At 34.4% G+C, this 10,083-nt stretch overlaps 1 pseudogene; it reads left to right on the top strand.

Annotated features, from left to right (window-relative positions):
* Positions 1 to 7,642: 7,642 nt before the first annotated feature.
* LOC143611530 (transcription factor MYC2 pseudogene) lies at positions 7,643 to 9,504 on the top strand (annotated as a pseudogene).
* Positions 9,505 to 10,083: the final 579 nt, after the last annotated feature.

Raw genomic sequence — 10,083 nt, 5'->3', positions numbered from 1 at the left:
TAAATTATTCATTTCCATTCACTAAATGTTAGAAGTTAGCTTTAGTCACCAAATTCACATGCAATCTTCTGGATTTTTTCTCTAGTTGTTTGGGCTGGGTCGACCCACAAGGCCTTTTGTTGTCTATCTATTACTTTTCCTAAATTTAGCCAGGCAAATTCTTTGTTGAATGAAGGGTAGGCTTTAACTAAACGACAATAACAATAACAATAACAATAATCATTCATGCTCATTTCGTTAGATATTCCATGATTGATAGATTTAGTTTTTATCGAGTAAGCTGGGGTTTTCGTCCCTGTGGCTTGTTCAAATAAATCTATGGTTTTGGTCTAGTAGTTTCAAATTTGCGATTTTCGTCCCTGTGGTTTCATTTCACTTGTAATTAAACCCGGATTCACTAATCCTGTTAAGTCTGGTCCTTAAACTCATCAGCATGTCCTTCACGTGAGGGACAGTTTTGTCATTTCCCCCAAATAAACTCTAGTCCTAATTCGCAAGCCCCCTCACGCGAGGGGCTGAGGTTTATTTTGGAAAAAAAAAAAAGAGGACAAAACTGCCCCTCACGTGAAGGACATGCTGATGGGTTTAACGGCCAGACTTAACATGCTTAGTGAATTTGGGTTTAATTGCAAGTGAAATAAACCACAGAGACGAAAATCGCAAATTTGAAACTATTGGACTAAAACTGCATATTTGGACAAAGCACAAGGACGAAAACTGCAGCTCACTCTTTTTTTAAGGACTAACGAATCTTTTAAATTGGTTACTGACTAAATTCATCACATCAGGATACACTCGTCTTTCGATCCGGAGAGTACTTTCACCTAAATCCAATGTCCGAGAACACTCGTTCGAAGGCACGACAATGCGATTAGATAAAACTCGTTCAGTTCAAGGATCCAACTAGTGAACATCACATGCTCACCTAGTCTCCAATCATCCACCTTGGTGCCGCTGAAACTAAATGCTGGGGCAGAAATCCACAGAACACCAAGTCTCTTCCTTACTACCCCACCATTAACTTATTGGCTCGATAAAAGTTACCTAACATGATTTATACTAGGATTTAGGACCCACGCTTCGCGACGGGACCGTTAAATCAAACAAAAACACATAAGTGTTGTAAGTCAATGTGAAGTCAGTCTGTATCAAGTTATGACATCAAAACTAAACAAAAGAAATAAACTGTCAATACCAAAAGACAACAAATTATATCATATGTAGAACCAAAAAAACCGGCACGTTACAGCTACGAACCAATACAAATCCGGTTAGTATCAGCGGCACCAACACAAATTCGTAAACATAAGTTAGTAAGCCAAAAAAATATTTTAAAAGCAATGTATTAAACGTGGAAACGCAAATATAAAACCATGCGACAATGGGGTATTTTTAAATCATGAAAAAATTTTCGGTTATTGTAAAGACATACTGTAAAAAAAAATATGAAAGCAAAGTTTAAGAAAACCTTTTATACATTGGAAAAATCAGTTTTGTTATTAATATACTAGGAAATGGGTAAAAGAATAACTGAAAGAAAGGAAATCTATTAGTTATTCGTTAAAGTTTCATTTATTCAATGACCAGAATTAGACGGGGATATATCGCTCGGAGACGTAGAACAAAAATTTGTTTATTTGCATCAAGCTTTCGGGGGCTCATTCAAGACTTGCTCGAACTATTACTCAACAAAAACTGTCTTCGTGCTGGCCTTGATTTTACTAAAGACGATGAGAACGTGAACTCCCAACCATTTATGCGTTGGAGAGACCGTTTCTTATTTTTTACCGAAGTTATTTATAAATCACAAGCTGAAACAAGTGAAATCAAAGGGCATTACTTGAATGCTACTGCGGGTACATGCGAAGAAATGATGAAAAGGGCTATATTTACCAGAGAATTGGGAGTTCCTATCGTAATGCATGATTACCTAACAGAGGGATTCACTGCAAATAGTAGTTGGCTCATTATTGCCGAGATAATGGCTTGCTTCTTCACATCCACCGTGCAATGCATGCAGTTATTGATAGACAGAAGAATCACGGTATGCACTTCCGTGTACTAGTCCTCTGGGAGGGCGATTGGGACGTGGGAATAAGGGCCTTTATGACACAATTAATAATTTGATTCATTTTCAATTAGGGCTTGCTCTAGCTTCTTTAGGGGTTATAACTTCTTTAGTAGCTCAACACATGTACTCTTTACCCGCTTATGCGTTTATAGCACAAGACTTTACTACCCAAGCTGCGTTATATACTCATCACCAATACATCGCAGGATTCATCATGACAAGAGCTTTTGCTCATGGAGCTATATTTTTTATTAGGGATTACAATCCAGAATAGAATGACGATAGTGTATTGGCAAGAATGCTAGAACATAAAGAAGCTATCATATCTCATTTAAGTTGGGCCAGCCTCTTTTTGGGTTTCCATACCTTGGGACTTTATGTTCATAATAATGTCATGCTTGCCTTTGGTATTCCGGAAAAGCAAATCTTAATCGAACCTATATTTGCTCAATGGATACAATATGCTTATGGTAAAACTTCATATGGGTTTGATATACTTTTATCTTCAATGAATGGCCTGGCACTCGATTCAGGTCAAAGCATATGGTTGCCAGGTTGGTTTAATGCTGTTAATGAGAATAGAAATTCACCATTCTTAACAATAGGTCCTGGAGACTTTTTGGTTCATCATGCTATTGCTCTGGGTTTACATACAACTACATTGATCTTAGTAAAAGGTGCATTAGATGCGCGTGGTTCCAAGTTAATGCCATATAAAGAGGATTTTGGTTATTGTTTTCTGTGCGGTGGCCCAGTACGAGGTGGTACTTGTGATATTTCGGCTTAGGACACATTTTATTTGGTAGTTTTTTGGATTTTAAATACCACTGGATGAGTTACTTTTTATTGGCATTGGAAGCACATTACATTATGACAGGGTAATGTATCACAGTTTAATGAATCTTTCACTTATTTGATGGGCTGGTTAAGAGATTATTTATGGTTAAACTCTTCACAACTTATTAATGGATATAATCCTTTTGGTATGAATAGTTTATCAGTCTGGGCATGGATATTTTTGTTTGGACATCTTGCTTGGGCTACTGGATTTATGTTTTTAATTTCCTGGCGTGGATATTGGCAGGAATTGATTCAAACTTTAGCATTGGCTCATGAACGCACACCTTTGGCCAATTTGATTCGTTGGAGAGAGAAACCGATGGCACTTTCCATTGTAATTTAACCGACAAATAAAACATGTAAAGCGGGCACTCGCCCAAGTTTAGTGTTTAAAAATATAGTTTGTTAAATATTTTAATTAGTTTAAACAAAAAGTAAAATAAAAGAAATAAAAACCATCATTTTTATTTATGAAATTATGAATAATGATTTAGTGGTTAAAATTAATTATATATTAAAATATTAAATAGTAAAATGAGTAGTAACTTTGTAAGAAGATTTATATATTAATTATATTAAATAATAATAAAACATTCTCATAGTGTACATCAGAAAATCATAGTGTGACAACTTGAGGAGAGAGTCTGAGATTTCAACAATAAGACTTTAATACATACAACTTCATGTTCACACTAGTCTAAAACTTTACGTATAACATACTTCATGTTCGCACCAGTCAATACAACTTCATACACACCTTGCATTTGTACCGGTCAACCCTATTATCGTCCGGTCAAAGTTCACAACTATCAAAAAAATAATCACACAATAATACAATATCAAAGTGTATTTTTCTTGATGAAACGGTATTTTTGGAGTGGTCATTTTTCTTTATTTTTTTTAAAGTTTTCACCTTATTTAAACGTTCATGATTTTTTTGTCAACATTCTTTTTAATTCCCAAAAAAGCACTTTTATCTTTAATGCAATATAAAATGAGAATTTTAAATAAATACACGAAAGGTATTTTTGTGTTATATGGTTGTACTAGCTTTTATCTCCTATATTACGGGGTTGTTTTACATTATTCGTTTATAATATTTAAGATATATTTTTTTTGGATTTTAGTTTTATTTATTAAATGAAATTAATAATATACTTAGGATTTGATGATGAAAGAGTTTCACAAATAAATGAGATGTTATAACCCAGTTTAAAAGTTATCTGAGTTTAGTGAGACACATGACCCACTTATTTTTTTTACTATAAAATTGTTTCTTAATTATAAATAATATAATATCTTTAAAAAAATTGGTTACTAATTTATAATGTATCTCTATTTTATAGGATTTTATATCAAATATTTGGTGAGATTAATTTTAATTTAATGAGACATTATAACCCGTTTAAATGCTATCTGGGTTTGGTGAGACCCATACCCGTGAATTCGGGTCAAATAAATGAGAAACCTCTATTTACAAATAAAACAATCTGGTGGCTTAAAAAAATGTATGGAGGTTTCGTTTTTATATATTTAAGATTGCATATTTTATGTTGTATTAGTGTATTGCATGTTGTGATGCATTACTATGCTATATTTTTGTGTTGTACTTGAAAAAGAGTTGAAAGTTTGTTTTTTAACCAATATGCCTTTTAATCTTGATTTAAAGAGTGGCAGTTTTATAAACCTTCGTAGCATATTTAGACAAAACACACTTTTAATTTGATATAATGCCTACATATATGGATGTGCAGAGCGTGTGAATCAAAAGATGTGGTGACAAAAGTGTAAAAAACACATTATGGATTATGTAAAGGGTGAGATGATTATAAGTAGCGTAATTGTTTGCACAACTAACGTAATTACTTTACTTATAACTAGAGTAATTATACTAGAACGATATTACTGCAGTTATAAAAGGATAACTATTCTAGTTGTACTGACAATTACGCAACATATACTAGATTTAATATAAATACTGTATTGGCCATGGGCGGATTTTGCTTTAAATTAATCAATTTCCACGCTTCGCATGTGAATTCCTATTTGTATGTGTGGGTGTGATTCTATGTTCGTGGAATCGTTGGCACTCCCATTGCTTTTATGTAATTGCTATGAAGAACAATTAAGCCACAGTGTGACGGATTCTATATGATAAGCCTTCAATGGTAGCTAAGCTAGACTTTGCTTCAAACACAAGCCAAGTTTTGTAGCATCTTGAAGAAAAAACAGTTATGGTAGCCAGTTTGCTATAAGTTTGTCTGATTAAATCATTTTTATAAAATTATAACTTTTTTTGTAACTTTAATGTCACGTTTTAAGGATGGTCTATGTTAGAATGTTTATTAACAAAATACATGTTTGGTTAGTTTCCAAAAAATTAATATATTTTTATCATGTGTAATTAAAAAAGTATCCATGTTTTATCAACTTATATTATGATAACATAAGTTTGTTTATTTTAAAGTAAAATATATTCTCGGATTATATTTTATGTATTTTGAATAATCTATTTATTTATTTTTTAATTATTGCGACCAAATGGAATCTATTTATTTATTTATTTTTTAATTAATGTCAATTTCATGTTAATTTATCAACACTAAACTTGTTTTAAATCATAAAAGCATTTTTTACAATTAAAAAAACAAGAAAATAAGCTAAAAGTCGTTTATAGTAAACTAAAGTAAAAAAAAGTAAACTGAATGAAAAAAAAAAGTAAGGAATAAAAGAAAGTGGTTCATATATGCAGCCTTCGAATCGAATTATCCCATTTTAATGTTTAAGTTTGATTCAAATTCAAAATTTATTCGGCAAGTTCGATTCATATTCAAATTAGTCAATTTGAAATTCGATTCAAGTTTCAAATTTGAATCAAATTAAGTAAAAAAAGTATACACTAGTTTAATTATAATTTCAAAACCACTACAGATTTGAGTTTTTTAAAAACAAATAATACAGGTTTATAATAATCATTTATGAGATACAAAATCCTAAATATTAAAAGTGGTCATGCTTTATTACAATACAATTAAAAAACATATATTATGAATTAATAATCGAAATGGTGAACTTCCAACTGTTTTACAACTTTCTATAATTACTTTCTATAAATACGTGTATATATAATAAAAACAAAATGTGTAATTTGTATTCAAATTTTGAATCATAAAAATCACAATTTTGTATTTGATTCGAAATTCAATTATTAAATCAAATGCAAACCGAATAGAAATCAAATTTTCAAAAATCGAATTCAAACCTTCAACTTCGAATTCAAATTGAATTTTGAGTTCCTCGTTATTTACTGAACAGTCCTATAACTTTTATGTTAAGGAAAACCGCATGAAAACATTTAATAAACATACGAGTTATCCTATCTTGACAAAGTACAAATCTATTTTAAAGAGATTACTTTCCGTGTCTTTCTAAAAAAACGCTTTCTACCAAAAAAAAACATATTACAAACAAGTGCGTAGACTACCATTGCTACATTAAATACTTTAACTTCGGTTGCGAAATTAACAAAATGAAAACACTTATTTTTTTAACAGCATTTGGAATCACCCTCAATACCCGTATGAGCATTCTAAAGACGGGATGTTAAACGTCCACATTTAATACTGATTTTGACGCTTCAGGTTTGATTTGCCAAAAATCACATTAAAAAGGAAATCCATCAATATAGAAACACCCCTTAAGTTATGTTTCGAACTTAAAAAAACCGACAACATAAAACAATTAAAACGTATAACTGGGTTAATTGGAATGAGTTGTTAGGCAACTTAAAAGACAAATGTTTGGCCAAAGTTCCCTAACTACTTTCCTATCCCCTTTTAATGCAATGGTGAAAAGACTAAAGCACTAAAAGACTTGTAAACATCAAAGTTGCGACTTTAAAACAATTAAAACTAATAAATACATTCATCCTTTTCTAAAAGAGCAATAAACATATGTTATTTTTATTAAATGACAAATTTCGTACTTCCTCGAAACTTGAACCCACAACTTCAGTTGTTTAAAAGGTCTTGTCTCTGCTGCCAGACCATCTAGAACAAATTGGTCGCAGCGACATAGCTAAGATTCTTTTCTCACGTGTTTGAAAAATTTCGACGGACAAATGACCGATTGTTTGGCCTGGTTAAGCGATTCGGGTCAAGTCACATAATAAAAATAACAAAAATCAAATTAAAATGCAACAAATTATCATTAGACTTAACAAGCTAGTACTTTTAACTGAGGGTTAAGCATCGCTATCAAGGTTTCTAAAGGTTCTGTGTAAATGTTCTTAACGGTTCGATGCCGAAATTTGATGCGATGTCGAAATACACGAATATATAACACTAAAAACTTTTGTATAAATTCGACCGAGCCCGTTCCTCTTTATCTGTCTACGCCCCTGACTAGACGTGTATTAAATTCATTGGATGAGATAAAGTTGAATTAATAACTAATTATATATAATAGATTAATATCACGTAACTCCTTAATATAATAACAATTAGTTATCAAATATGAAACATGTCAAACAATACTTATCAAATAATACTACAAATTTTTTCCACAACGTGATAAATATAACAATTCTTTAATATTTATTCGAAACCACATGATTCCATCCTCACACAATAATAATATACACCCAACCTCATCCCCCACACTCATTACTACTCACAAAATAACTTGTACGAGTTCGGCTGAACCCGTTCCCTTTTACCTGTCTACGCTGCCATGAACCACTGGACTCCGGACGACGCCTTTATGTCGTCCGACATGACATCCATATGGGCTAGTACTCCAACCCCATCATCAGCTTCAATGACAATACACGAGTCTTCTTCTCACGACACGTTACAACACCGTTTACAAAATTTAATCGACACGTCTCGTGACTCGTGGACGTACGCTATTTTCTGGGAGTTATCAACCGATGAATATTCGGGCCACTCGGTCCTCGGGTGGGGAGACGGGTACTACAAAGGCGACAAAGAAAGGCATACACTGCAAACCAAACCGTTTTCTTCGGCGTCTTTAGCCGAACAACAGTACCGTAAGAAAGTACTCCGCGAGCTTAACTCGTTAATATCCGGGGTACAGTCTCCCGAAAACGAAGCTGTGGATGAAGAGGTTACTGATACCGAGTGGTTTTATTTGATATCCATGACACAATCGTTTGTTAATGGGCATGGGCTTCCTGGTCAAGCTACACTTACTAACCAGCCAGTCTGGGTTGCTGGCCCAGACCGGCTGATGGCGTGCTCATGCGAACGAGCACGCCAGGCTCAAGGGTTTGGGTTGCAAACCGTTGTTTGTATTCCAACGGTTGATGGTGTTGTTGAGTTGGGTTCGAGTGAGTTGATTTTTCAGAGTTTGGATGTGATGAAGAAAGTTCGGGTTTCGTTCGATTTTAATAGTAATAGTAATATTAATAATAATAACTGTGGTGGTGATTTGACGCGAATTAATATGGATCAGCAGAATGATCCAGCGTCGATATGGGGAACCGATCCGGTGGTAATTGGGTCTCGGTCCCCCAGTCTGGGTAATAAACAATTGCCTTTTGAAAACCCGGGGAATTTAGGAAGCAGGGAGTTGAATTTCTCGGGATTTAGATCGTTTGACGGAGCAAGTGGTGGCGGAAATGGTGATTCGTCGTATAATAAGCCCGAATCGGGTAAATTTCTGAGTTTCTCGGGTCACATTCACTTCACTGGAGCAGAGGAAGATGATAATAATAATAATAATAATAATAATAATAATAATAATAATAATAATAAGAAGGAAAAGAGATCCCCTACTTTGAGTAACGAAGAGGGGATGCTCTCTTTCGTGTCCGGTGCGGTCCCACCGGCTACTACTGTGAAATCTGATGGTGTTAAATTGACTAGAGTGGAGTCGGGGCTCTCGGACCTTGATGCGTGTGTGATTCGAGAAGTGGAGACTAGCGCGATGGTGGAGCCGGAGAAAAAGCCACGAAAAAGGGGACGGAAACCAGCTAACGGGCGAGAAGAGCCGTTGAACCATGTGGAAGCCGAGAGACAAAGGCGAGAGAAGCTAAACCAGAGGTTCTATGCGCTACGGGCCATGGTTCCAAACGTGTCGAAAATGGACAAGGCGTCATTACTAGGGGACGCCATTTCGTATATTAACCAGCTTAAATCAAAGCTCGAAAGCACCGAATCCACAAGAGAAGAATTAAGATGCAAACTCGACGCGTTGAAAAAAGAATTCGCAACCAAAAACTCGCAGAAAACAACCATTACTGCCACCACCGGCCACCGTCCAATTACGGATTTGGACGTGGATGTTAAGGTTATGGGGTGGGACGCCATGATTCGAGTCCAACATAACAAGAAGAACCATCCGGCGGCTAGACTAATGGCGGGGTTGGAAGAACTCGAGTTAGAAGTGAGCCACGCGAGTGTGTCGGTGGTGAATGAATTGATGATCCAACAAGCTACTGTGAAAATGGGCGGTCAGTTGTATACTGAAAGTCAGCTTCGCTCAGCCTTAACTAAGAGATTTTCATATCCATTATGAAGGTGCATGAAGTAATGTTTTTAATGTAACATAGTAGTAATAATATATACCTAGGTTGATTCCTATGTTTTAGGTTGATTCCTTTGTTTATATGAAATAAACTAATAATCAAATCTTACTAGTTTTATGTTCATGCTTCTTTGGATTTTGGATATCAAACATTATGCTGTCTTTGTTATACAGACACTGAGATTCATGTTACCATGCCAACTAATTCATATCTGTTTTTCTGCCTAGTATACACAAACACATGACTTATAACTAATTTAATGTAACATGTGTGCTCATTGCCCAACATCCAACCAAGTTTAAAGATAGAACTATGAGAATCGTATAAATATCGGACGTAGTGAATAAAAAATAATTATATGAAAAAAAGGTACAATTAAAACCTCTTTTGGTTTATTGTTTACAGAATTCAAGCTTTTTTTTTTCCACCGAGGTCAATAAATTTGGGCATAGTAGATGTCTATTAGCTCGACTTAGACGTACCCCTCAAACGCTTCGTGACTACCTACGTCTATGGGGTGGTCCAAAACTAACTTATCCAATGTGGCAGACTTGTAGTGATGTGTAGTTGGTTTGTGGCTTCCGTCCGGATTAGACGTATAGATTTATGAACCTTGTGCGAA

The sequence above is a fragment of the Bidens hawaiensis genome, unplaced genomic scaffold, assembly GCF_021521415.1.
Source record: "Bidens hawaiensis isolate Kalapana, Puna unplaced genomic scaffold, B.hawaiensis_p1.1 tig00031486_1, whole genome shotgun sequence".
NCBI classification, from domain to species: domain Eukaryota; kingdom Viridiplantae; phylum Streptophyta; class Magnoliopsida; order Asterales; family Asteraceae; genus Bidens; species Bidens hawaiensis.
Note: the sequence above shows the minus strand (reverse complement) of the source record. Positions and strands in the feature narration are given on the sequence as shown.